Genomic DNA, 27,035 nt, shown 5'->3' with positions numbered 1-27,035 from the left:
CACAGGTTTCCTGGAGAGGATGGTCACATGGCCTTGATCTGGCCAATCAGCATTTTCCATCCTCCCTGGCCACTGTGATTGGCTCAGGGCTGGGCACCAGCCCAATCAGGCTCCACGGAGGTCAGGCCTAGTTACTGGAATCCTGGGAGCAGAGAAGTTCTATTTCAGTTGGGAGTTGAGGGGTGATGATGTCAGCCTGTGGCAGTTGGTGACTATCTTGCTCTCATAAAGGCAGAGCCATGTGAAGATGACACCAGTGGCAGAGCCCAGAGGTGGGGAAGGATGACTTCTGCTGATGTCACTGAGCACCAGGTACAGCCCTGCCTGAAGCAATCTCCCTGTGGATGTCTCAGTTAGGTAAGTCATTCTCTCCTGCCCTGTTTGCTTCTTTAAGCCACTTTGGTTTTCTGTCACTGGTTTTAAGAAAAAGTTTGACTATTCCTTCAAGCTGGCTAAATGGAGACCCTGGAACTGCAACAGTGTGGTGACAGGCAACAATGTGGCTAATAGACTCCAGAGGCCTCTGTTCAAACAGGGGATTGTAAATGACAAGGGAGAGTACACATGGCCTCAGTGAACAGATTTGCTAGTGGTAGCTCGCAGTTCCTGGATATTAGAGTGCATGCACTCAGCCAAGTCTCAGCTCTGCTCTCACACCTGCTAACTCATACATCTCCTCACCCACCTGCCCGGCCTAGGGGGGCTGGACACCCCCGGGCACCTGAAACAGCCCGGGGCTTTGTGTTTTAATTTACACAGGCTGCCCCCACTTCTGAGGGTGAGGGTGACTGGGTTCCAGTTTACAGAGAAAACAGACTAGACGGTCTCACTGGTGAGCTGTGGGGGTGGGATCCCAATCTACCATCTGACCTATGACTTCAGAGTGGACAGCCTCCCCACCCTCAGCAAGGATGCTTGCTAAGCCTAGGGGCTCAGGAGTCCTGTTCCCTCCAGCACCCCTCCTGGAGGTGAGAGTAGGGGGTGGCTCTTCCCTATACAACATTCACCCCTGCAGGGGCACACGTGTGACCTCACAGTCTGTCATCCCTTCCTTATGACCTGGACCTCCTTGGCAGGGCATGAGAGGTGCCTTGATGTGTGAGAACTGCAGTTCATGGGTGCATACGTGGGCAGGTGCACCATGACTGAGAGGACAGCACCCCAATTAAAGCCCTCTCCATGCTAGATGATTACATCCTGGAATTGAGGGGTTCCCAGGGGACAGGTGGCCAATTCTGGCCTTAGGGGCAAATTCTTATCACCCAGGGGGCTAATTTTTAAATTAAATTACACATTTACAATTCAATAGTCAAGCCCCCTTCTCAGCAGCCTTGTAGCCTCTCAGCTTTTACCCCTCGTTGTGACCATGTTCTTAGCTTCAAATTGAGTGCCATTATGGACATGAACATGTCCCTGTCATGTGTCACGTTCAGAGTAAGGGGCCACCCAAAACTCCCCTCCCTTCCCCTTGTCGATACCTCCACACAGGGAGTAGGGCCCTTTCGATGCAGTTATGCAAATGTGTGAGCTAAGGGTTTAGAATGACCAGGCTAGGAGGGGTCTGCCCCACATAGCAGGGCAGGTGGGTTGGCAGGGGGTGATGGTTCACTTGTAAAACTCAGCTGGTGTCAGGCAGCGACAACAGACTGGCAGCCAAGGGCTCAGCTGGTGCAGAGTAAGCGGACTAAATGTGTTCACCCAGACGCCTCGGGGGTGGCAGCCCTAGAGTAAGACTACAAGTGAGGAAGGTGGAGGGTCCCCAGTGCCTGGACCTCCACCTTCTAAAAATCAGGACTGAGATGTGGCTTTGAAATCAGAACACTGGGGTTCAAAGCTTCCCCCACCACTTGGTCAATAATTCAAAGCAAATGAGCCTCAGTTTTCTCATGTGTAAAATCAAAACATTGAAGTCTCTCCCTCTGAGGGTGTGGAGGGAAGTAAATGCGGTGACAGCAGAGCACAGGAGCTGTCTGGGCTGAGCCTGCACACAAGCAGGACGTTGTTGCTGCCATTACCACCGTCTTCCAGGGCAGGGTCTGCACACTCTCCCTGTGAAGGTCCAGACAGTAAACATTCTAGGCTTTGAGGGACCTACAGTCCCTGTCACAACTACCACCCTCTGCTGTTGGAGGACAAAGGCAGCTCCTGCAGTATGTAATCCAGGCTCTCATCCCCGCTTCCTGGGATAAGTATTCCTGAGATACAATTGTCACATAACTTTGTTGGCTTTAGGTGTGCAGCATAATGACTTGTTACATGTGCATATTGTGAAATGATCACTGCATTAAGTTTACTTGATGTCTGTCTTCAGTCTTCACCCATAGTCACACACTATTTTCCTTGTGATCAGAAATTTTAAGAGGTACTCTCTTAACAACTGTCAAATGCACAGCGCAGTATTGTTAACTACAGTCACCTTGCAGTACATTATGTCCCCAGGACTTGTTTATCTTCTAACTGGAAGTTTGTACATTTTGATTATCTTCCCGAATTTCAATCACCCCCTGACTCACCTCTGGCAACCACCAACCTGATCTCTGTTTCTATGGGTTTCGGTTTATTTTATAGATTCCACATATAAATGAGATCATAGGTATTTGTCTTTCTCTGTCTTATTTATTTCACTTAGCATAATACACTGAAGGTCCATCCAAGTTGTCACAAATGGCAGGATTTCATTTTTTTAATGTCTGAATAAGATTCCATTATATATACATATATATGCGTCACGTTTTCTGTATCCATTCATCTGTTGATGGACACTTAGGTTGTTTACATATCTTGGTTATTGTAAATTATGATACAGTGAACGTGAGGGTGCAGTTGTCTCATTGACATAGTGATTTCATTTCCTTTGGATATATTCCCAGCAGAGGATTTGCTGGATCATACGGAAGTTCTAATTTTAAATTTTGGGGGAGTCTTCTTACTCTTTTCCAGAGTGATGGCACCAATTTACATTCCCACCAACATTGCAGAAGTTTCCCTTTTCTTCACATCACCACCATCACTTGTTATCTCTTGTATTTTGATGACACCCACCCTGACAGGTGGGAGGGGATATCTCATTGTGGTTTTGATTTGCATTTCCCTGATGGTGAGTGATGTTGAGCACCTTTTCATGTACCTGTTAGACATCTGTGTGTCTTCTTTGGAAAAATGTCTATTCAGTTCCTCTGCCCACTTTTTAAATCAGATTGCTTGTTTTTTTGCTGTTGAATTGTAAGAGTTATTTATATGTTTTGGGTGTTAACCCCTTATCAGATATATAGTATGAAAGTACTTTCTCCCCTTCTGTCTGTTACCCTAACCTCTGCTTTCTGGATGACAGGGGTCCAGGCACTTGGGAATCTCTGCTTCTCACATGTTTCCAATGGTGGGTGGGTGAGGGCTGTGTTGTGATAAAACTGTGCACAACCGTGGGTCACTACCCCTTCTTTTAGAAGGTGGGCTCTGAAGAGTGCAGTGTGGGCAGGGATGTTTCCCTGAAGTCATCATTTGGATGGTCATGTGCCCTGGAACTCACATCTTCTAGCCCGGATGTGATGGGGGAATTTGCAAAGGGAGGACCTTGCAGCTAAGAGACTTACCAGGTGCTCTTGTGTCTTGTTGGAAGGACCTGGAAACAAAGTTGTGTGGAACAGGGACTCCTCCAGGTCACAAGGCTCAGTTCAGACTTCTGGGATGCAGAGACCTGCTCTGAGCCACTGTCACTGAGGAGGGAAGGGCCTCAGGCAGGAGGGAGGGGTTGCTGGATTTCACTTGCCCTGTTTGTCAAGTATCAGCTCTGGTGATGTGTGGCACATGGGTTTAGCTTTGGGCATGTAAGAGGAGAGGTTCCTGGGGAAGGGCTGGCTTTTTCCTCTGATTGAGGTCCTACTGTGTGCCAAGCACAGCAGTCCTCTGAGTCAGAGCTGGAAAGCCAGGCACAGAGAGGTCAGGGAGTTTCCAGGTCACACAACATTAGGGGCATCATTAGGGTCTGATGCAGACCTGACGCCCAGCCTACATTCTCTCTCCTTTCCCAGGACCATCATGATCCCACATGTCAGCATCACCCAGAGAGGCCCAGTTATGGGCACTGGGACCTTTCCTGCCTAACATGCCAGGAGCCTTAAGAGGGAGGACAAGACACTTCCTGAGTCCATGATGCCCAGAGGCTGCTCTCAGCGAGAGGCCCAGCACACACTCTTGGATGAATCCTAGCTCTGTCCTGAGTCACTCTGTCCTCCCTGCCTCAGTCCTTCTGCCCACATGGGGCTGGAAACAGCAGCCACTTCACAAAGGTCTAAGGAAACTCCAGGATCCTGGAAGCAGCGCTCTCACACAGGGAACATGGTGGGGTCAGCCTCCATTGTCTCCTTAACTTTTCCTCACCTCTTTGCTGGATGAGGAGTCCTAGCGGGGCCCTGGCTTGTCCCAATTCTCACCCCAGATCAGGGTCCAGCAGGGGGTGGTGTCCAGGCTGGACTCTGTCCTCTGCCCCTTCTGGGCACCCTCATTCCCTACACCTTGGCTGCCTGGACACTGTCTTCCAGGGGCCACTCTGTGCCTCCCACACCTACCTAGCATCCACCCACCCTGGGTTACTCCATCGCCCTCTGGCCCTTGGACACACACCTACTCCGTGTTGAGTGGAAATGAGGTGACGGACATGCTGGGCCTCCTGGACAGTCTGGGGGAGCCCGATATCCCCATCCTGCCCACCGCCCAAGAGCCCAAGTTGGGGAGAGGGTGTGTCTCCATTCATACTCTGATTTGCTCAGATTCTCAGCACCTACTTTGCTGGGTGGATATGGGGGCAGAGGGATGATGTAAAAGCAGGAGACCTGGACAGCAGAGCATGAGAAGGAGGCTAGCCCAGGCTGGTCTCATAACCCCCTTAGCCTTGGCTTTCTCATCTTTAAAGTGGGACAGACTATTGTGAGGTGAGCAGGATCCTGACCCATAGCCAGGCACTGTCCTACACGCATAAGAGATCACTGACTCCTCATGAAAATCTGTGGGTCAGGGACAGGCGTTATCACCCATTTCTGCAGAAGTAACTGAGGCACAGAGAGAACAGGGGAGGTGACCACCCCAGATTACAGAGCCCAGGCCATCTGTTTCCAGTGTCCAGGCTCATGGTCAGTGCCCACTCTGGGTTTCCTTCCTCCCTTCACCCTCCACTGGGACCCATAGCTGCAGCCTCATCTCAGTGTGATTGTTCATGGGGAGCAAGATGGGGGCTCTGAGGGCCCGTTTCTCTGAGCACTGCTTTCCCAGAAGGCTCAATGGGTTGACTGTATTCACTACAGGACACCCAGGCCTGGGCCCAGGCCAGCCACACTGCAAGGCCTGAATCAATGATTATTGAGTGAATACCTGAACCTCTGCATGTACCTGCATGTGGCTCCCATTTCCTCATCTCCACAGCTGGCTACCCGACCAACACCTCGTGTCATCAGGCCTCTGCCAGGGACAGTCAAGGGGACCAGAGCTGCTCATCTGGGGACAGGGAGCCTCAGGGGCCCTGTGTCTGTCCCAAGCATCTCCTGGGCCAATTCACAGGGAAGCCCAGCCAGCTTCCAGGAACAGCAATCAGGTCCCAATCCCAGGGGTGTAGAGTAGGTCTTGAGGGGTGTTTCCTGAGACTGACTTTGTGTATGAAGGGGTCCTGGGGGTCAGGCTGCTTTCAACTTCCATTCCAGGCCCACACCCCTGCTGGTAGCATTGAGCTAGTAATAAAGGACACAGGCCGTGGGGCCAAGGCTATAGCAGGGCTCTGCTCCATCTCTGGGGCTCAGTGTCCTCATCTGTAACAGAGAACAAGTAACAGGGCCAAGGGAGGGCTCACTGAGACCCTCCTCTGTAGCTTTGGTTAGACACTGCCCTCTCTCTGCTCAGTGCCCTTCTCTGTAATAGAGAACTAGTAACATTTTTCTTAGCCCCTTTTGGCCCCATTTTTCTGAGTCTCTTTCCACATTGGGCCCAGGGCTTTCACAGAGATCACAGACTTGGGAGGTAATCAGAGTGTGGTCTCAGCCCTAGTGGTCCGAACTGAGGCCAGAGGAACTTCAGGAGGGGTGGGAATCCAGAAGTGCTTCATGGAGGAGGTGAGATCTGAGCTGTGTCCCCAAGGATGAGCTGTCATCCAGCTGAGGCCTGGCACTGAGCAGGACCCATGTACATGGTGAATGAGGGTGTGAATGAATGAATGGGCACCCCTCTAACAGAGAGTGAGGGGGGAAGTCCCCCAGGCCAAAGCAGGAAACACAGGGCACCCTGGGGGAACAGAGGGTGGGGCTGCAGTGTGATGCCTGCCTCACCCTTTATGGGTGTCTTGCCCCCACTTTAGCCTGTGTTCTGGTGGATTGGGAGCCCTTGCCTCTCCTCTGCTACAGTATCCTGCTCTTCATTCCCAGCAACACCCGCCTGTGTCACCTCAGTGTCCCCAAGTGGACCTGGACCTGTCTTGTGGGAGATTGTGAAGAGGGATTTGGTGTGCAGCCCAAGACTGAAGTGGGAGGGAGAGGATAATAGGGACCTCCAGAGGGGATCATGGGCTGGGGGAAATTGGAGGGTTGGGGAAGGCAGAGACTCAGGGCTGAAGGATCCTGCTTGTGGTGGCTCCTTCACAAGGGGCTTCACAGGGAGGAAGCATTCATGGGGTAAAGGCAGAGCTCAGTTTGGGGCTCGCTGACATGGAACAGCTCATCACAGAGACGTCCAGAGGAGCTGGATATAGGGAACAAAGGTGCCACTGATATCAGGGTCAGAGCCTGAGACCCAGATGAGGTGGGGTGGTGGTGCAGGGGAAGGGGCTTGAGGATGTCAAGATGTTCATTCATTGGGGTCCTCAGGGTGGGACCTTCATGTTCATTTCACAGCCACCTGGTGCCTGACAGAGCTAGGCTTAGGGAGGTCACTGAGTAGACACGTGCTGACAACCTAGATTCTCCTGTTTTCACATAAAGTCCCTGGTGTGAAGCCAGGTGGCACTCTTTAGAGTCATACACCCTCACCCCTGGGCTCTCTGTGTGCCTAGAGCCCAGTGGCACCTTACCTCCCACTCCCCACTGCAGGACCCTTTGCACACCTGCATTTCCACAAGCTATAAAGCATCTTCTCTTGCTGTGTGTTTACCCTATGAAAACTCATTGCCCCAGGAAGAGAGGCCTCACATCCTGCCCTTATTAAAGTGGTAAAGCCTGTTGTTCAGAGAAGCCCCTGACAGATCTCACAACCAACCAGGTACCTGTGCATGAATTGATCATGCAGCCCCCTCCTCCTTGTGTGAACAGCACCCCCCCAATAACAGACCCCACACACTCAACCTTGGCACTCGTGTAGGCACCTCTTGCCTGTGTGGCCTGATGTTGCCTATAGCAGTGTCCCTATTAAACTTTCCTAGACCCTTCTCAGACGCTGGTAATTCTTTACCAACCCAAGTAACTAGCCCGCCATTGTGCCCACAACACCTGAAACAGAATTGGCTAAATTATGGAGATTGATGATGCAGTTTAATTTGCTTTAAAGGTGAAATCAAGGTTTACAAATAGAAGCAACATACGTACTCAAGGCAGGACTAAGAACTCACACGGATAACTAAGACCCTCCATGCACATCCCACTGTGGCCTCAGGGCCTTTGCACTGGCTGCTCTTTCAGCCAGGATCTCTCTCCGCCTGCTTCTTAAACACCTCCAGGAATCTGCTCAAATGTCCTCCCTGACCTTATTTTTCTCCATGGAACATATCACCTCCGGACATTGTGTATATTATACTTAATTTTCTCTGTGTCCCCCACCAGGCTGTCTGCTGCATGAGAATGGAGACCTGCCTGCTTCACTCCCTGCTGTGCCCGGTATATGGAACCCGCCCAACACACAGTAGGACCTCAGCGAATGTGTGACGGGTGTGTGATCACTGTAGGCCACAGAAAAAGGTCTTCCCAGCAGTGATGGTAAGAGTCATTCTTTCTCTACTTACTGAGCCCTACTGTGCACTGGATACTGACCTGGGTGGGAGGCATGCAGTGGATGAGACACAGTGAGCACACACAGCATGTTAGGAGAGACACGTGCTCTGGAGAGCACACAGGGCTGGGGGAGTGCAGGAGTGGAGGAGAAGAGGGCCAGGTGGAGACAGTGGTGGCAGAAGAGACAGAGAGGTGGGGCCCAGGTCGTGCAGGGCTTGATGGCTCCTGTGAGGGCTTTTCCTCAGGGCAGCGGAACCATGGCTGGGCGTGGAGCAGGGGCCCGGGTCCTGAATGCTATGCAGGAAATGGAGAAGGTGTCTGCTGGGGAGATGTGCGTGGAGGAGGCTGTCCCTGTAGACTGTGCAGGCAAGGAAGGCTCCTCTGAGGGGGTGACATCTGAGCTGAGCCCTTGTATGGACCATGTTTCCACCTTCTGTAGACTGGATGCTTTCGTCTGCCCTGCAGGCCTATGCAGGACACACCCTGTTCTCAGTCACCTGGGCTGGGCCTCCTGCCTCCATTATGGGCCTTCCCACCCCAGAAGGAGTCCTTCTAGATCTAACGCACTACCCCTTCACTGGACTTGGACTCACACTGAGCCACTGTCCACCTGCCCAACTCACCCAGAGTCAAGTCCAGACACTTGGGGGAGCCCCTCCACCCCAGAGCCCATGAACTTACTCAAATGGCCAGTCCTCAGGCTGCTCACATGCCTCACCCTCCCCTCCTGCAGAAACTCTGTGACAGATCCTGTCCACAGCACCCTGCTCCTCTGATCCTGACCCCAGGCTTTCCCATGGAGTGTGACCCCGCATGGGGTGCAGTCCCCTCCTCCAGTCTGGTGAGTAGAAACTACCTTTTCTTTTTTCTTTTGTTAATATATTTATTTTTTAATTTTTATTTTATTGAGTTATAGTCAGTTTGCATTGTTGTGTCAATTTCCAGCATAGAGCATAATTTTGTCAATTGTGTTTACTCTTTCAAGAAACCATCTCTTGGCTTGATTTTTTCAAATGTTTCTAATATCTCTATTTTATTTATTTCCTCCCTGGTCTTTATTATTTCCTTCCTTCTGCTTACTTTTGTTATTTTTTGCTCTTCTTTTTCTAATTCTTTTAGGTGGTAAGTTTGATTGTTTATTGCAGTTTTTCCTCTTTTTTGAGGTAGACCTGATTCTCTCGCTATAAACTTCCCTCTAAGCACTGCCTTTTCTGGATCCCATAGGTTCTGTGTGGTTGTGTTTTCATCATCTTTTGTCTCACTGTGTTTTTTTATTTCTTCTTTGATTTCATCATCCACCCATTTTTTTTTTAAAGTAGTATGTTGTTAAATCTCCATGCTGTCATTTATTTCTCCTTTATTTTTCTGTAGTTAATTTCTACTTTTATGGTATTGTGTTCAGAAAAAGTTGCTTCAAATATTTTCTATCTTCTTCAAATTGTTAATGCTTCTTTTGTGCCAAAGTATATGATCTATCCTAGAAAATGTGGTACGTGTGCTTGGGAAGAATGTATATTCTATTTTAGGGAAATATAATGTTCTGAAAATATTAACCAAGACAAATTGTTCTATTTTATCATTTAATTTCTATGTTGTCTTATTAATTTTATGTAAGGAAGATCTGTCCAGTGATGTTAATGGATAGTTAAAGTCTTCTACCATGACTGTATTCCGATCAAATTTTCCCTTTTTATCTGTTATGTATTTAGGTGCTCGTATGTTGGGTTCATATATGTTAATGAGTGTAATATCTTCATCTATGACTCCTTTAATCATTATAAAATGTCCTTCTTAATCTTTCTTTATAATCTTTGTTTTAAAGTCTATTTTATTTGAAATCACTGTTGATATTCCTGCTTTCTTGTCATTTCCATTTTTGTGGAATATCTTTTTCAATCCTCTCACTTTCAATCTATGTGTGTCCTTCTCCCTAACGTGGGTCTCTTGTATACAGTGTATTGTAGATACTTGCTTTATTATCCACTCTGCACTCTATATCCTTTGATTAAAGCATTTAGTCCATTGACATTTATAATAATTATTGATAGATATGTGTTTATTATATTTTGAACTTTGTTTTGCAGTTGATTTGGTATTTCCTCTTTGTTCCTTTCATTTTCTTTTTGTGGTTTGATAATTTTCCTTTTTATTATCTTGGTGTCTTCTTAGTTTTGTGACTCTATTGTAACTTTTTGGCTTGTGGTTACCCTACTTTGTACATATATTAACCCATTACTATATCTGTTTGTTTTAAACAGATAGTAATATAAGCTCAAACTCATCCTACCAAGAATAAAAGAGAGAGAGAGAGAGAGAGAAACCTGTACATTTTCTTGTTCACCTCCCCCACCCTTAATGATTTAGATGTCCTCTTTTATGATTTCATGTTTATTCTGTTGTAATTCATTGTAGCAATCACCTTTCCAATCATGGTTTTCTCCTTTTTGTAGCATCCTGCTTCTTTTCTGTTTAGAGTAGGTCTTTCAATATTTCCTTTAGCATAGGTTTAGTGTTGCTAAATTCTTTTAGTTTTTGCTTGTCTGTGAAGTTCTTTATCTCTCCTTCTATTCTAAAGGATAGCCTTGCTGGATAAAGTATCGTAGGCTGCATCATTTTTTCATTCAGGACTTTGAATATTCCTTGCCCCTCCCTTCTGGCCTGTACTGTTTGTGTAGAGAAATCAGCTGAAAATCTTATGGGGGTTCTCTTGTATCTCATTCTTTGTTTTTCTCTTGCTGCCTTTAGAATCATTTCCTATTCTCAACCCTGGTCATCCTAAATGTAATATGTCTTGGTGTGGGTCTGTTTGGGACCTCCTTGTTTGGGACGCTCTGTGCTTCCTGTACTTGGATATCTGATTCCTTCTTTAGGTTTGGGAAGTTTTCAGTCATGATTTCTTCAAATACCTTTTCAATCCCCTTTGTTCTTTCTTCTCCTTCTGGGACCCCCATTATGAGTAGGTTGGCATGCTTTATGTTATTCCATAGGTCCCTTATATTGCTTTCATTGGTTTTTATTTGTTTTCTCTCAGCTGTTCTGTTGTCCTGTCTTCTAAGTCACATATTCATTCCTCTCAATTATCTAGCCTACATTTTACAGCCTTTAGCTCAACTCTCATCTCAGCAAATGAGTTTTCCAATTTTCACTGGCTCCTCTTTAGAGTTTCAATTTCGTTTTTTGACATATTCTCTGTCTCTATAGACAATCTCTTTTAGTTTCTTCAGTACTTTGATCACTCCTTTCTTGAAATCATCTAGTAGACTATTAATGTCTATTTCATTGATTGTTCTTTCAGGGGATTTATCTTGTTCTTTTAATTGAGAGAGGTGGCTCTGCTTCTTCATCTTGCTTATATCTCTCTGGCACTATGGCTTATGGAGTATCAGTTATCTACTGTCGTCCTTTAGGAGTTTATTTATTTATATAAAGTGGATGCAGAAATAAAACTAAGCACAAAGAAATTAGTTTTAAAAGCAGTATAATCAATAACAGAAGAACATATTGAAACAAGATAACAATTGAGTTGGGATGAATTTTTAAAACATTAAAGGAAGAAAAATATTTGAGAACAGAGTATCATCATAACAGAAGAACAAAACAAAGATAAAAATGAAATTGGACAAATTGAAAGATAATAATATTAGTATTTTAAAAGAAAATTTTAAAAGGGATTAAAAATAGAAATATAAAAATTATTTAAGAAGTAACATTTAAAAAGTAAAAGAAAATGGAACAGAAAAAGAAGAGAGGATGTTCCCGTGGAGATTGTGTGCCCTTAATAATTTTATCAAGAGGTCTTTCTTAAATAAGTGTGGTTGCCAAGTCTTACTTCTGTGCCTTTTGTCTGTTATCCCTTTGGTTACGGATGTGGCCATTAACCTGTTAACCAGAGCCTACCCTGGCTATTGAATGGGGACTCCTATTTGTTTTGTGGTTGTCACAGCTCCTGCCCCTGCCTTGTTTCATGAACTCAGCTCATTGGTTCCAGAGACCCTCTGGTCACACCCTTGGTCTGTGCTGCTCCCAGTGCCTGGAGGTAGACATGTCACATCTCCTCCCAATGCTGCATCTTGGTGCTGCTCTCCTGCATGGTAGGTGGGCAGGGTGTGCCCCTTCCCAATGCCGTGTCCAGGTGCAGCAGTCCTGCACAGTAGTTGGGTTGGTTGCTCCCCTGTTCAGTGCTACTCCCCACTCCACATCTGTTCCACACTCTGTAGGTGGGCTTGAGGCAAATGGCCACACCAGCCCTAGTCCCTGCTCTTTGCCAGAACTCTGCTCCTTGTTCATTTGTCTTAGAGGTGCGAGTTCATATACGCACCAGGACAGAACCTTCCTATATGTCTGGGGATGTAAACAAGTCTCAGTCCCACCTATGAGGCTGCAGAACTGCCAGGTACATATTCAGGTTTCAACCCTGCCTCTGCCTGGGTGGGTATGATGGCTGTGGCTGAGCCTCATCTCTCTTCTTCTGAGAAATCACCAGTTATGTTGCTGTGGGTCAGCAGAGACAAAGGACAAAACTCCCCTTCCCTCAGGCAAGCCAGCAATGTTGCTTTGCTTTATTTTTTTTTCTTATTTTATGGGGGGCCCAGGCTGTTCTGATCTGTATACAATCCAAGCAGTTGTCCACAGCACACTGTAGTCCCCCAGGGTTACCTCTGTACAGTCAACCAGAGTCTGCCTGGATCCAGCAGCCTGTCCCTTCCCATCCCTAATTCACTTCTAGGTTTGGGGGTTGTTGACACACTTTGTGCCCATGTAACTTAATTCTGTCAGTCAAGGGCGGTTCTGTACACATCTGAGCCTCAGAGGTTCCCTGTCCATCCTGCTGACCTCTCCGTTGGAAAGGGGGAGACCCAGTCAACCAGCACTATCCCTCCTTTGCTGCTCCCTCTTCAAAGGACCAACCCCAAGCCATTTTGCATTTTCTTCCTTCTTTTTTCCGTTTCTCCTACCAGATTGGTGGCACATTTTGTCTTTTGAAGATGGCAATGTTTTATCAAAGTTCAGCAGATGTTCTGAGTGGATGGGTGTGTCTGTGAATGTCACTCTTGGTGTATTTATTGGAGAGGATAAGATACAAGTATCCTTCTACTCCACTATCTTGGCCTTTCTCCAAGAATATGCACTCTTAATAATTTTGTCATAAGGTTGTTTTTAATTATGGGTGGTTGCCAAGTCTTCCTTCCATGCCTTTTGCCTGTTATCCCCTTTGTTGGTGGTGTGGCTGGTGTTCTGGTGGCCTGAGTCTGCCCTGGCTATTGAGCAGGAGCTCCTTTTTTTCCTGTGGTTGTCACACTCCTGCCCATATCCTGCTGTGAAAACTCCACTTGCTGGTTCCAGAGGCCCTCCAGTCGTGCTCCTGGTCTGTGTCCCAGCATCAGTTTGTGGGTGGTCTGCACCCCCACCAGATGCCTGGTCCCAGCACCACACTTGTGCAAGGTAGTTGGCAGGTAGCTCCCCTGCCGCATTAGGTCCATGCTTCATAGGTGGACTCAGAGAAAACAGCTGCACTAGCCGTCACCCCTGCTCTGTTCCAGAACACTGCTTCTTGTCCATTTGTCTTAGAAAAGCCAATTCAGAGAGGCATCGGTGTGTAATGGTCCCCTATGCTTGGGACTGTAAACAAATCTCAGTCCCACCTATGAGGTTGTGGAGCCCCTAGGTAGGGATTCGGCTTTTGACCCCTCCTTCACCTGGGAACCATGAACCAGAAAATATGGTGGCTATGGCTGAGCCTTGACTCTCTTCTCCCAAGAAGTCTCCAATAATGGCACTGTGGGTCTGTGGACACAAAGGCTACGGATCCCCTTCCCCCCAGGGCACACCAGCAGTGTTGCTTTGCCTTTTTTTTTTTTTTTTTGGATTTTATGGGGGACCCAGGCTGTTCTAATCTGTATACTCTCCCAGCCATGGCACACAGAACATTGCAGTCCCCCAAGGTTTCCTCTGTACAGTCAGCCCGAATCCTCTGCTCGACTCAGACAGCCTGTCCCATCCCACCTCTGCTGGTTCACGTCTAGGGCTGGGGATCATTGGGACTCTTTGTGCCCAATTAACTTAGTTCTGTCAGTCAAAGGCTATTCTGTACAGATCCGAGCCGCAGATGTTCCCTCTCCATCTTGCTGAACTCGCCATTGGAGTTGGGTAGACCCAGTGTATTAATGCTATTACTCTTTTGCAGCTCCCTCCTCATTGGAATGGTCCTGAACTATTTTCCTTTTTCTTCTTTTCTCCTACCAGATTTGTGGAAAATTTTATCTTTTGAAGAAGGCAATATTCTGTCAAAGTTCAGCAGGTGTTCTGGGTGGTGGGTGTGTCTGTGGATGTCACTCTTGGTGAATTTGTGGGAGAGGGTGAGCTCTGAGCATCTTTTTTACTCCACCATCTTTCCTCCTCCTTCACTTTTTCTTTTGATTGGAACACTTAGTCCATTGACATTTATAGTAGTTATTTTATAGATGTGGTTTTATTGCCATTTTGAAATTTGTTTTCCAGTTGATTTGGTATTTCTTATTTGTTTCTTTCTTTTAATTTTTTTTTCATTTTTGTCATATGATAAATTTCTTTTCTATAAGCTTGGTTTCTTTTTGGGTTTTATGACTCTTTATATACTTCTGATTTGTGGTTATCTTGTCTTTCAAGTCTGGTAACCCCTTACTTCATCTGTTTGGTTTTAGTTGATAGTCATGTAGGCTCAAGTGCATCCTAAAAAGAAAGAAGACAAAAAGAAAGAAGAAAAAAAAAAGAAAGGGAACAAAATCTATATTCTCTTGCTCTCCTCTTTCACCTTTTATGATTTTGCTATTCTCTCTTTCTTTCTTGCTTTCTTTATTGACTTACTGACTTATTTATATCTTCATGTTTTCCCTTGCAATTCACTGTATTTATTGCATTTCCAATTATGGTTTCCTAATTTCTATAGCTTCCTGTTTATGTTTTATTTAGATTAGAACTTTCAATTTTTTTTAGCATAGATTTAGTACTGCTGAATTCTTTTAGTTTTGCTTGTCTGTGAAATTCTTTCTCTCTCTTTCTGTTCTAAAGGAGAGTCTTTCTAGATAGAATATCCTAGTTTGCAGCCTTTTCTCATTCAGGACTTTGAATATATCTTTCCACTCCCTTCTGGCCAGAAGTTTTTATGTAGAGAAATCTGCTGAATGCTTATGGGGCTACCTTGTAACTAACATTTTGTTTTTCTCTCACTGCCTTTAGAATATTTTCTTTATCTTTAACTTTAACCATTTCAAATATAATATGTCTTGGTGTAGGTCTGTTTGGTTTCTTCTTGTTTGGGACCCTCTGTGCCTCCTGTACTTGGATAATTCTTTCCTTCTTAAGGTTTGGAAAGTTTTCAGTCATGATTTCTTTAACTATATTTTCAATCCCCTTTTCTTTTTCTTCTCCTTCTGGGACCCACTATTATGCATAGGCTGGCGCACTTTATATTATCTTGCTTTAATTGGTTTTTATTGGCTTTTATGTCTGCTGTATTGGGTTATTTCTTTTATCTTGTCTCCTAAGTCATTTATTCATTCCTCTGCATTATCTAGTCTGTTTTTGATTGCCTGTAGTTGAATTTTCTATTTTTAACTAGCTCTTCTTTATAGTTTAAATTTTCTTTTCAAAGTTTTCTGTCTCTATTGATAGTCTCTTTTAGTTCTTTCAGTGTGTTGATCATTCCCTTTTTGAAGTCTAGTAGACTATCAGTCTATTTTACTGTTTGTTCTTTCAGGGGATTTCTCTTGTTCTTTTAATTGAAAGTGGTTCCTCGGCTTCTTTATTTACTTATATTTCTCTGGCTCTATGTATTTCTTCTAGACCCGTTTCTGAGCTGTGGTGTGTAGTAGGCAGGGTGGGAGCACTTCAGTTGTGAAGAAAAATAAGCAGGAGATTTCCACTGGGGAGTTCCCTCTGTGGTGTTGTCTGTCACTTGTTATGCAGACTTAAAAAGTACTATTTGTTGATGTTGGCTTTATTCCTGCTTTAGCTATGGGAATGTCAGCCACCTACTCTGGTGCCCCTCAGGTTCTGAGCCCCAGGAAACATCAGTGCAGATCCAGCAGTGTCAGTCCCTTGGACCTGCCTTAGCAAGTGTGTAGTCACACACATGAATTTGTGGTCCACTACAGGTTCAGCTCAAACCCCAATCCCGCATCCACTTATGGAACCATACACCACCCTGTTGTAAATACCCTCACTGGCCACCCTTCTTGAGTCAGAACTCCACTCACTGCCTGTAAGTCCCAGAGGTGTGGATCCACAAAGTGACCAGAGAGAGCAAATCCACCCTCTCTGCCTGGGGCTGTAAACAAATCTCAGTCCCGCCTGTGAAGTTGCAATGGCACAGGATATGGATTCAACATTCAGCTCTGCCTTTGTGCAGCAGTGTTGGCTATGACCAAGCCCCATTTCTCTTCTCATGAGAACACACCAACAATGGAGCCAAGTGGAGAAAGTGACTTTGGCACAGCCATGCATCATTCCTCCCCCATTATACCAACATTGGTGCTTTTTTATGAGAGTTTCAGTCTGTTCTGTTCCACACACACACACACACACAGCCAGAGCTCACACTGCCCTCTAGTTTCCTGATGCTGCCTCTCTGCAGTGTGACCCAGCCCTCTGCCTGGGCTCTTCACTGACTCCAGTAGCCAGTCCTGGCTCATCCCTGCTAGTTCATGTCTAGGGCTGGTCATCACAGGGACCCTCTGTGTCAGTATTCCCCAGTTCTGCCTGCCATGCAGTTGCCACTGTCTCCTCCAAACCTTGGAAGCTCTGCTTCTTTCCTAGCTGATCTCCCAGCTAGAGAGGTTGTGTCCCAGTGTGAGGGTGCCTTTCTTCCTATGCTACTTTTTCCCTGCAGGATAAGTCCTGCACTGAATTTGTCTTTCTTCTTTTTATTCCTTACCATATTTTGTGAGAATCTTCCTGTATTTCAAAATGAGAGACCCTGTGCCAGAGTTCAGGAGGTTTCTGTGCAATTCAATGTTTTTGTAGATGTAATTCTTTGTGTATTTGTGGGAGAGTTCAAGCTGTGAGTCTGTCTACTCTGTCACTTTGGCTCCTTCAAATTTTAAAATAGGGCTAGGTCTTTCTTAATTACTCTCAACAAGCTGTTGTAGTTTCCAGCGTACATGTCTTGTAATTTTTCTTTGCCTCTATTGGATGCTGATTCAGAACATACACAACCTTCTAGAGAAACCTGTCCCACCCTGCCATTTGCTGCCAACTAGCTGGCCTGTGTCTGAGTCACCAAAAGATTTTGTTCTTTATCTGATTCTTCATTCTTTAGAATTTATCATTTTACTCTCATAAATGCTGATTGTACTTGTAACAAATACTTTAAAATAAAAATAATAAACTTTACGCTGTGGATTCAATATGAATGAATCTCAAGTAACATATGCTTTAAATACCTTAGAATTAGTAAAGCAGTATAGATACATTATGAACACTTGAAATGTTGCCTAAAGGAAAAGTGCAGAGATTTGCAAATCCCACCCCCAGAAGTGACCGTCATGAATGGCTTGGTGAACATCTCTCAGTCTCTATCTCTCTTATTCTCTCTGCCTCTGTCTCTCACACACCACAAGATTCATTTAAATCTATGATGATTTGACACATATGTGGTCATAGATGGCATCTGGGATGTAGATGATGGATTAACAAGCATCCAAACTGAGGGCTTCCTTGACATCAGGTGAAGACCTAGCAGTCATTTTTCCAGCTGCACAACAATCATTCCTCCATGTGAACCAGAACTGATGAATCCCACCCCCTCTCCATGAACATTAGTGTTGCTTCCAATCTCCTACTAGTTAAACCAGAACTGTGATGAACATCCTTGAAAAGACATCTTTGAAAAATTGTGCAAGAATTTTAGTATGATCAACACTAAGCATCAGCACTACTCGGAAAGGGGTGAACTTGTGGAACTGTAATTCACCCTGCATACTGTTCTCCCAGAGAGGAGTGTCTGCTCACTCTTCCCTCCAGGGGATCTACTGTGGCCTCTGCCTCCTTATGTTGTCACTAGAGCTGGTTGTCACCAGGCTAAAGTCCTGCTAGTGTGATGGTGACCAATGCTGTCTCCAAAGTGTGTACATCTGTGTGCATCCTCACTTGAGAGGTCAAGCACCTCTAATATACACTGGCCACCTGCATTTCCTCTTGTTGGAATTGTATGTGTTTGTTCTGTTTCTGTTTAGAACACAGTGTTTCAAGAAGTTTTTGGACCACAGGGATGTGAAACATTTCTCTGACTTTAGGTTATGAAAAATGATTTTTCCAGGTTGTGGTTTGACTTTCATGGCTTTTGAATATTATTATTTTTTATTTTGTAGGTTATGTTTTGCCACAGGAAGAGCTAAGCATCTCCCTTCTGGCTCTGGTTTCACACATAGAATAGCAGTGCCTATCTCGAGATTATGCACATAGTTACTAAAAATTTTCATTTTGTACATCTCATGTTTAATCCACCTGGGTTTCCCTTTCAAATAACCAAAATGCTACTTCAAGTAAAAAAAAAAAAAAACAAAACACCAGTCCCTTGTTAAAATATGAGAGCAGACACAAACAGCCACCTTTTGTATGATTTCATTGATAGGGAACATCCAGGGTAGGGAAAGACACACAGAGAGAAAGAGGATTAGGGCTTGTCAGGGGCTAGGGGAGGGAGAAAAGAGAATGTGTGGTTTGGATACAGGGTTTTATTATGAGGAAAGAAACAGTCTGAAACTAGACAGTGATGATGGTTACACAGCATTTTGAATGCACTTAATACTCCTGAATTGCACAATTTAAAATGGAAAAACATCTAAATTTTATTATTGTAAACTTAAAACTTAAAAATAGATGATACTCTAAATGACATGAAAGAAAACAAGGAAATTACAGAAAAAAACAAACAAAAGTGATTCCAGGAGAAGGGAAGTAAAGTTCGAGTCTGGGAGTGGGTTGATTCTGAGAATTAGATGACAGTGTTGTTGTTTGCAGAGGCATCTCAGCCCGTAGGGGTGGTGATGCCTGAATTGGCTCTGGGTCTCATAGAAGTGTGTGTGTAGGTGCAGGAGGAGCTACAAGATCAGGCTCAGGGTCTCCCTGCAGGACTGGTAATGTAACCTGGCTCTAGGTCTCCTGTAGGGCTAGTCTTACAGTCTCCCTGCAGAGCTGGTGGGATGTGACACGGTTCTGTGTTTTTTGCAGGTGCAGGTTCGGGTTCCCCTGCAGGGTTGGTAGAATGGGACCCAGTCCTGTGTCTCCTGCAGGATCCAGCTCAGGATCTCATGCAAGACCAGGCTCAGGGTCTCCTTGTAAGGCTTGTGGAATGAGACCCCATCCTTTTTCTCCTGCAGCAGCAGATTCATGGTGTCCCTGCAAGGTTTTGCAATTTCACCCTACTCTGTATCACCTGCAGGAGCAGGCTCAGACTGTCCCTGCTGGGTTATTGGAATATGACCCATCTCTGATTCTCTTGCAGAACCAGGCTCAGGGTCCCTCTACAGGGCTAGTCAATTTTGTTCCAGTCCTAGGTCCCTTGCAGGTGCAGGATTGGGGTCTTCTTTCAGGGCTGGTGAAATGTGACTCAGCTGTTGGTCTCCTGCATAAACAGGCAGACTTTCTCCCTGCAAGCCTTGTGGAATGAGACCCAGTGCTGGGTCTCCTACAGGAGCATGCTCGGGGTCTCTAGGCAGGGCTAGTGGAATTGGACCTGGCTAATGGTCTCCCTGCAGTGCTGTTGGAATTGGTCCAATTCTTGGGTGTCTTGAAGGTGCAGGCTCTAAGTCTCCCTGCATTGCTGGTGAAATGTGAGCCAGTTGTGGTTCTCCTGAAGGAACAGTCTCAGGGTTTCCCTGCAGGGCTGGTGGATGGGACATAGTCCAGTGTCTCCTGGAGGAGCAGGCTCTGGGTCATTCTAGAGCTGTTGCAATATGACCAATCTCAGGTTCTCCTGTAGGAGTAGGCTCGGGGCCTTCCTGCAGGGCTAGTGGAATTGGACACGGCTCATGGTCTCCGTGCAGTGCCATTGGAATTGGTCCAAATCTTGGATCTTTTGAAGGTGTAGGTTCTAAGTTTCCCTGCATTGCTCATGGAATGTGACCTGGCTCTGGGTCTTCTGCAGGAGCAGGCTGATAAATTACCTGTAGGGCTGGTGGAATGTGACATGGCTCTTAGTCTCCTGCCAGAGCTTATTCAGGGTCTTTCCACAGGGCTGCTAGAATTGGTCCCAGGCCTGGGTCTCCTGCATGTGAAGGCTCAGGTATCCCTGCAGGGCTTGTGGAAAGTGACTGGGTTTCTGTTTCCTGCAGGGGAAGGTTCAGAGTCTCCTTGCAGTGTTGCTGGAATGGCACATGGCTCTGAGTTTCCTGTAACAGCAGTCTTATGTTCTTCCTACAGGGCTAGTGGAATATGACTCAGACCTTGGTCACTTGCAGGAGCAGGCTATTTTTCTCCCTGCTGGGATGGTGGAATCAGACCCTGTCCTGGGTCTTCTGCAGAAGCAGGCTCCAGGTCTTCCTGCAGGGCTGTTGGAACATGACCTCATCACTTGTTCTGCTTCAGGAATAGGCACATGGTCTCCTTGCAAGGATAGTGTAATTGGACCCACCTCAGGGGTCACTACAGGGCTGATGGAATGTGACCTGGCTCTGTGGTTCCTGCAAGTGTAGGTTCTGTGTCTCCCTTCAGGGTTGGTTTAATGGGACCCATTCCTGGGTCTCCTGTAGAAGTAGGCTCAGAGTCTCCCTGCAGGGCTGGTGGAATGGGACCCGTCTCTGGGTCACCTGCCAGAACAGATTTGGACTCTACCTTCAGGTTGGAGGAATTGAGCCTGTTCTTGCATTTCCTGCAGGAACAGGCCTTGGGTCTTCCTGGAAGAATACTGTAATATGACCCATCTCTGGTTCTCTTGCAGGAGAGGCTCATGGTCTCCCTAGAAGGTTAGCAGAATTTGTCCCATTCCTTGGTCTAAGGCTCAGGGTATCCCTGAAAGTTTGGTGGAATGGGACCTAGTCCTATGTCTCCTGCAGCAGCAAGTTCTGTTCTCTTTGCAGGGCTGGTGGAATGTGACTCCACTCTGTAGTATTTTTTGCAGATGCAGGCTTAGGGACCCCACCAGAACTGATGGCTCTTAGTCTCCTATGGGAGCAGGTGAGGGATTCCCTGCAGAGCTGGTGGAATTCGTCCCAGTCCTCGGTCTCTTGCAATTGCAGACTCAGTGTCTCCCTGCAGGGTTTGTGGAATATGACTAGGCTGTGGGTATCCTGCAGGAGCAAGCTCAGTTTTTCCGTGCAGGGTTGGTGGAATGAGATCTAGTTCTGGCTCTCCTACAAGAGGAAGCTGGGATTCTCCCTGGAAAGGCTGATGGAATTGGACTGGGATGTCTGTCTCCTGCAGGAGCAAGCCTAGGTATTACCTGCAGAGCTGGTAGAATGTCATACAACTCTTGTTCTTCTGCAGGAGCTGGCTCATGTTCTTTGTGAAGGGCTTGGTCTCCCCCAGGAGCAGGTTTGTAGTCTCACTACAGGGCTGGTGTTATGTGACCCACTCTGTTTTCTGCAGATGCAGTCTCAGTGTTTGCAGGTTTGGTGGAATGGGACGAAGTCCTGGGTTTCCTGGAGTAGCAGGCTTACAGTCTCCCTTCTGGGATATTGGAATGTGACCCAGTCATGTGTTTCCTGCTGAAGTGGCCTCAGGATATCCCTGCAGGGCTGTTGGAATTGTACCTCGCTCTGTATCACCTGCAGGATCAGGTTTGTGCTCTCCCAGCAAGGCTGGTGGATTTGGACCTATTCCTGGGTCTCCTGCAGGAGCAGGTTTTCAGTCTTCCTGCAGGGCTTCTGGAATATGACATATCTCTAATTTTCCTGCAGGATCAGGCTTGTGGGTCACCCAGCAAGGCTAGTGGAATTGGACCCACTTCAAGGTCTTAGTGCAGGGTTGATGGAATGGGACCCAGTCCTGGGTCTCCTGCAGGAATTGGCTCAGAGTCTCCCTGCAGGACTGGTGAAATTGGACTCATTCCTGAGTCTCCTGCAGGAGGAGGCCCTGCATCTTCCTGGAGGGATGGTGGAATATGACAGAGATCTGGTTCTCCTGCAGGAATAGGCTCAAGGTCTCCCTACAAGGCTTGTGGAATTGGACACATTCCTGGATCCATTGCAAGTGAAGGCTTGGGGTTCTTCCTACACAGCTGGTGGAATGTGATTTGGCTCTGAGTCTCCTGCAGGAGTAGGCTCAGGGCCTCCTTGAAAGATTGGTGAAATGGGACACAGTGCTGTGTCTCCTGCAGTAGCAGGCTCAGGTTCTCCCTACAGTGTTGGTAAAATTGGACCTGGCTCCAATTCAACTGCAGTAGCAGACTGAAGGTATACCTGCATGGCTGGTTTAGTGTGAAGGAACAGCAAGTCTTAATACATTGGCCCACTCCTGGGAAAAGTATAAACAGGGCTTTGTGCATGGTCTCTTGTATTGTCTGAAAAAGCCCCTTGAGATGTGTTGATTCTGATGACCTCTTCCAAGAACTTGAACACTTATAGAATCTCTGCCAACTCATCTTGTTTAGACTGAAGGAATCTGCCTTTCATCAGTTCTTGGAATAGAGATCAACACAAAATGAAAGAGGGAAGAAAAAATTACCAATCTATCTATTAAGAAATCAGCTGAAGACATTAGAAAGTTCTCTTGCAATGCACTTGTTTCTATTTTGGTGCATTTAGAATCATTTTTTATTATCAACTTTGGCCATTTAAATTAGAATATATATTGTTGTAGGCCTACTGGGGTTCATTATGCTTGGACCCTCTGTGCTTCCTGTGTTAAGATAGCTGGTTCTATCTTTGGTTTAAGAAAATTTCAGTCTGATTTCTTCAAATATCTCTTCAAAGCATTTGTCTTTCTTCTTTTCCATGTGGGATCCCTATGAGTCATAGACTGGTATGTTTTCTCTTATCCCAGGTTTCAGTTGCATTGCTTGCATTAGTTTTCACTTGCTTTTCTATGTCGTGTTCTGACTGAGTGATTGCGGTTATCCTGCTTTCGAAGTCACTTATTTGTTCCTCTGCATTATCTAGTCCGATTTGGACTGTCTTTAGCTTAGCTATTCTCACCGTTGAGTTTTCTGATTCTATTTGGCTCATCTAAAGTTTTTCTCTTTCCATTTATACTAGCCTGCATTTGTATTCATAGACTCAAGGTTTCCTTCAGTGTTTTTATGTCCTCCCTTTTCAAGTCATGTTCTAGTAAATTTTGGTGGTCTAATACATTGGATGTTCTTTCAGGAGACGCCTGTCTTTTGAAAATTTGGAATGGTTCTTTTAATTTTATTATATCTCTCTATCGCTATGGGTTAAGGATTATCAGTTATCTATTATAGACTTGAACAGACTTTGTAAGTGAAATCATTTCTGTGCACATTTAGTATTAATGCTGTGAGGATTGTTTTTGGTATGTAATGATGCCATGCATTCCTTCTGTGTCTGTTGCCTGTTATATCTATGATTGCTAGTGTGGTTTTTGTTGTGGTGAATACAACCTATTCTAGTAAAGTTAGCAGAGTGTCATTTTGGTTAAATGCTTATCATAGCTCTGACAGTGCTGGGACTAGTAATTTTTGCTGGAATAGAGGCTTCCAAATGGTTTCTGGGCTGCCGGCTGGATATGTGGATAGGGAATGGTTCCAATACACTCTCATGAAAGTGCATTCATCCTTACTATTGCCACGGAAAAGTCAAAATTTTATAATGGGTTCCCTCAGGTTCTCTGCAAACAAAAACAAAAGTGGAAACAAATCTAATGATGTCACACATTAGAACCTGTTGAAGCGTGCAGTGCCACAGTTGGGTCCTTAGTGTAGTACTGGGTCAGCACCACAACTATTGTTGCATTAGCATGTGGTAGTCAAGTCTGATGGAAAGGCTTCAAATTCACCTATTGTTCAGCAGATCTCTGCTCCAAGAACTCTTGCAATAAGGCATTGGAACTCAAAGGCAAGCATGGGGCATGTCAAAAACCTCTGCTTTGGACAATAAGAAATTTCAATCCTGCCTATGAAAGTTGCAGATCCTTGGGCTATAGAATCTGATTTCAACAATAAATTGCCCTGGATTCTAGAAACTAGATGAAGATGGCTCTGAATGAGACCCATTTCTCCTTTATGGAGAAAATGAGCAATTATACCGTGGATGTGGAAAGACTGTGACTAAGGCCCTGGGTTACTAAGCTAATCCACAACACATATGCCAGCAGATTTAATATTAAGAGAGGACCCAGGCAGATCTGTTCTCTAGATAGTACCAACCACAGCCCAAAACAATCTCCAAACCCCTGGGAATAAATTTGTGACATCAGCCACAGCCCTAACACACAGATTCCACAGGCACTCCTAGCTCAAAATTAACAGGTGGAGTATTGGTCTGGGAATGAATTGCAGAGAAATTTTGTGATTATTGCTTTCAGATATGTCAACCAAACGTCCACTATGCACTCTTTTAACCCTCAGCACATTTTCTTCCATCTCAAATGACCTGTCCACTTTAGAGTGTGCATTCCAGTAAAACACAGTTTCCCCTTTACTGCTCCCTCACCAAAGATCAGGTCCTGCACTGATTTCCATTCTCTAATTTGCCTTCTACTCTTTCCAGGTTATGTGAGAATTCTTTCTGACTTTTGAAGTAAGAGATGTTTGGGCATTATTCAGCAGGGTTCCTGAGCCAAGGGCTGGGAGAGTGTATGTTTATCTTGCTGTATACATGGGAGAGAGTGAGCAAAGTTTGCACTGATACTCTGCCAGTTTGGCATGGATAAATTAACACAATTTAGTCATAACTCACAGACACTTGATTCTTGTTTAGCTATTTTTCTGTATATCAATTGTGGGAGGATGTGTCCGAAAACTCCAGGTCTGACAATGTGTTCATACCTCATTGCAGACTTTCAAATAATAAACAGAATTAAATTACATACATGGGAAATGTATCAAAATAAATACAGTTTTAGAAACATACTATATCTAACTATAAGACAGAGTTGCCAATTTAGGTACCAGCTTGAAATATCCAAATAAGAAAAATGCACAGAAAATATAAATTAGCAGCCAAAAGTCATGAAGGAGGCAGGTCAACAGTTTTCTCTTGGTGCCTCCAGCACTAACAGAAACAATGAAATAATTCTTAGAACTATTAACAACCACAACCCTAGGTTTCCATTGTGCATGTGGTGCCCTTTCCTAATAATGACACATACTGGTCAATGTTGGCGATTCAAGGGGAAAAATTATTATTTAGGAAACCGCAAAGAAACCCAAACAATGTATTTTTACATAGGCTTGGTTTCAATAGCACTTAGAGATATTATAGATATGAGAACACTGCCGCAGCTTTGCTAGGCTATTGACAATCATGTGCTCTTCTATCAAAGATGAGAATGTTTAATCGACTAATTATGTTGAGAAAAGCAATTTAACCCAAAAAATACAGCAATCACATTATATCCTGCTCCTGGGACTTGACAAAAGGGAAAAGACGGTCCACAAAAAAGTGTCACTACATATCTATCCCAACAATTACACTTCATTTCAATAACTGAATTATAATAGTTACAAATACTGTTTTGAAAAAATGAGGATAAATAAATATCCAAATTCAGGCAAAAAATTCACTCACTTACAAAACTCCCTTCACACCAAAGTAGATATAAGCCCAGCATTTGCTGAATCTAGGGGAAAATCATCATTTCAAGGTGTGAGCGAAGAATTCAATACCAATCTATTTTAGTCGAGAGTAGTTGACAATGGAGGAGTTCACTGTTGTGCACAGAATGTGAAGGAGGAGGAACTCTGATACAAGGAGGGGCTTGCTCAGCTCCTACTGGCTTCATTGCAACTCAAGTGCTGATTCTTTGAAATGGATACATGAGGGGAGGGGAGGGAAGAGCAAGTGCTTGGTACCAAGGGCCAACCCTGGGAAAAGGCTTACCTGTGCTTCGTGCTTGGTCGTCTGAGTGGTTTACAAATGCCCCTTGGGACGTGTGGATTCTCACGACCTCTTCCAAGAACATGAGCGCTTTTATCATCTCTGCCATCTCTTCTCTTTTAGACGTCAGTAATCTTGGACCCGTTCTTGGAGCAGAGAATTGAGTACCTTCCTAAAGTGCACGTTGACACTCCATATGTCTCTGCCAGTATCAGCGAGGTTCAATATGTCTCATGAATGTCTTTTGAGCCTGGTATTCTCTAGAGATGCCTCCATGCCAGTATTCTCCATTGTAGCAGAACAACTCTCATCAATGTGTTCGCATCTCACCTCAATTCGTGCAGCCAGCTTTTCTGCCAACTTCCTTCATGTCTCCTATAAAGTCAAATTCTAAAGGACAGGGCAAGTCTGAAAGTACCTCGGAGCCTCACCTGTAAGCTGATGACAGGCAGATCTTCCACTATCTGCCCTTTCAGATTCTGGAAACTGACCCGTGAACTCAGGCCATTGCGCAGCACGAGTATCTCGAACTTACACAGATTCCAGAAAAAGAGACTTAAGCCAAGCTCCATAGAGGGCGGTACCGCCTCCATGACACTGATCCACCCACAGAATTCTGCCCAGTTACATTGGATCCACCAGCCACAACAATCCTGGCGGAACACACCAAGATTCCACCTGGAATCCAACCGGTAACTGTCATCCCCAATGGTTGCTGCATCTTGTCAGTGTTGGGGGAGGGGCTGCATCAGACGAGAGGTTCCAAAGGTAAATGTGATTCTCTCCATTAGCGTCCCATGATCAGTTTTTTCTTCCCTCTATCCTTTTGTATAGATCTGTATACACAGTACAAACGGAGAGAATTCTGTCCATGTTAAGTTTATGGATTCACACCTATTTAAACTTTCTAACAGTTCACAGTACACAGAGACCCACTATAAGAATCTTTTGTTTGTGTAATATCCATTCACCCACAATGCATATCCGTCTGTTGCTTTTCTGCTGAAATACACACTCTCTCAGAACATGGATCCATTTGTTTCATGGGGGCTGAAATTCCTAGAAGTGAAACCAATCCCAGTGTGCACTTTCCTGTCTGTCTCTT

General features: G+C 45.3%; 2 long non-coding RNA genes across 2 annotated transcripts in view; both read left to right on the top strand.

Annotated features, from left to right (window-relative positions):
- Nucleotides 1-27,035, top strand: part of LOC135321558 (uncharacterized) — a 941,446-nt gene that overhangs the window by 485,096 nt on the left and 429,315 nt on the right. The window lies entirely within an intron of this gene.
- Nucleotides 6-26,583, top strand: LOC135321554 (uncharacterized). The gene is made up of 4 exons (XR_010381410.1): nt 6-357; nt 7,791-7,943; nt 8,692-8,799; nt 26,054-26,583. It is a non-coding gene; the product is annotated as an uncharacterized LOC135321554 (long non-coding RNA).

Source organism: Camelus dromedarius, chromosome 6 (genome assembly GCF_036321535.1).
Source record: "Camelus dromedarius isolate mCamDro1 chromosome 6, mCamDro1.pat, whole genome shotgun sequence".
Lineage (NCBI taxonomy): Eukaryota > Metazoa > Chordata > Mammalia > Artiodactyla > Camelidae > Camelus > Camelus dromedarius.
The sequence above is the reverse complement of the archived record's forward strand: the minus strand, read 5'-3'. Positions and strand labels throughout refer to the sequence as shown.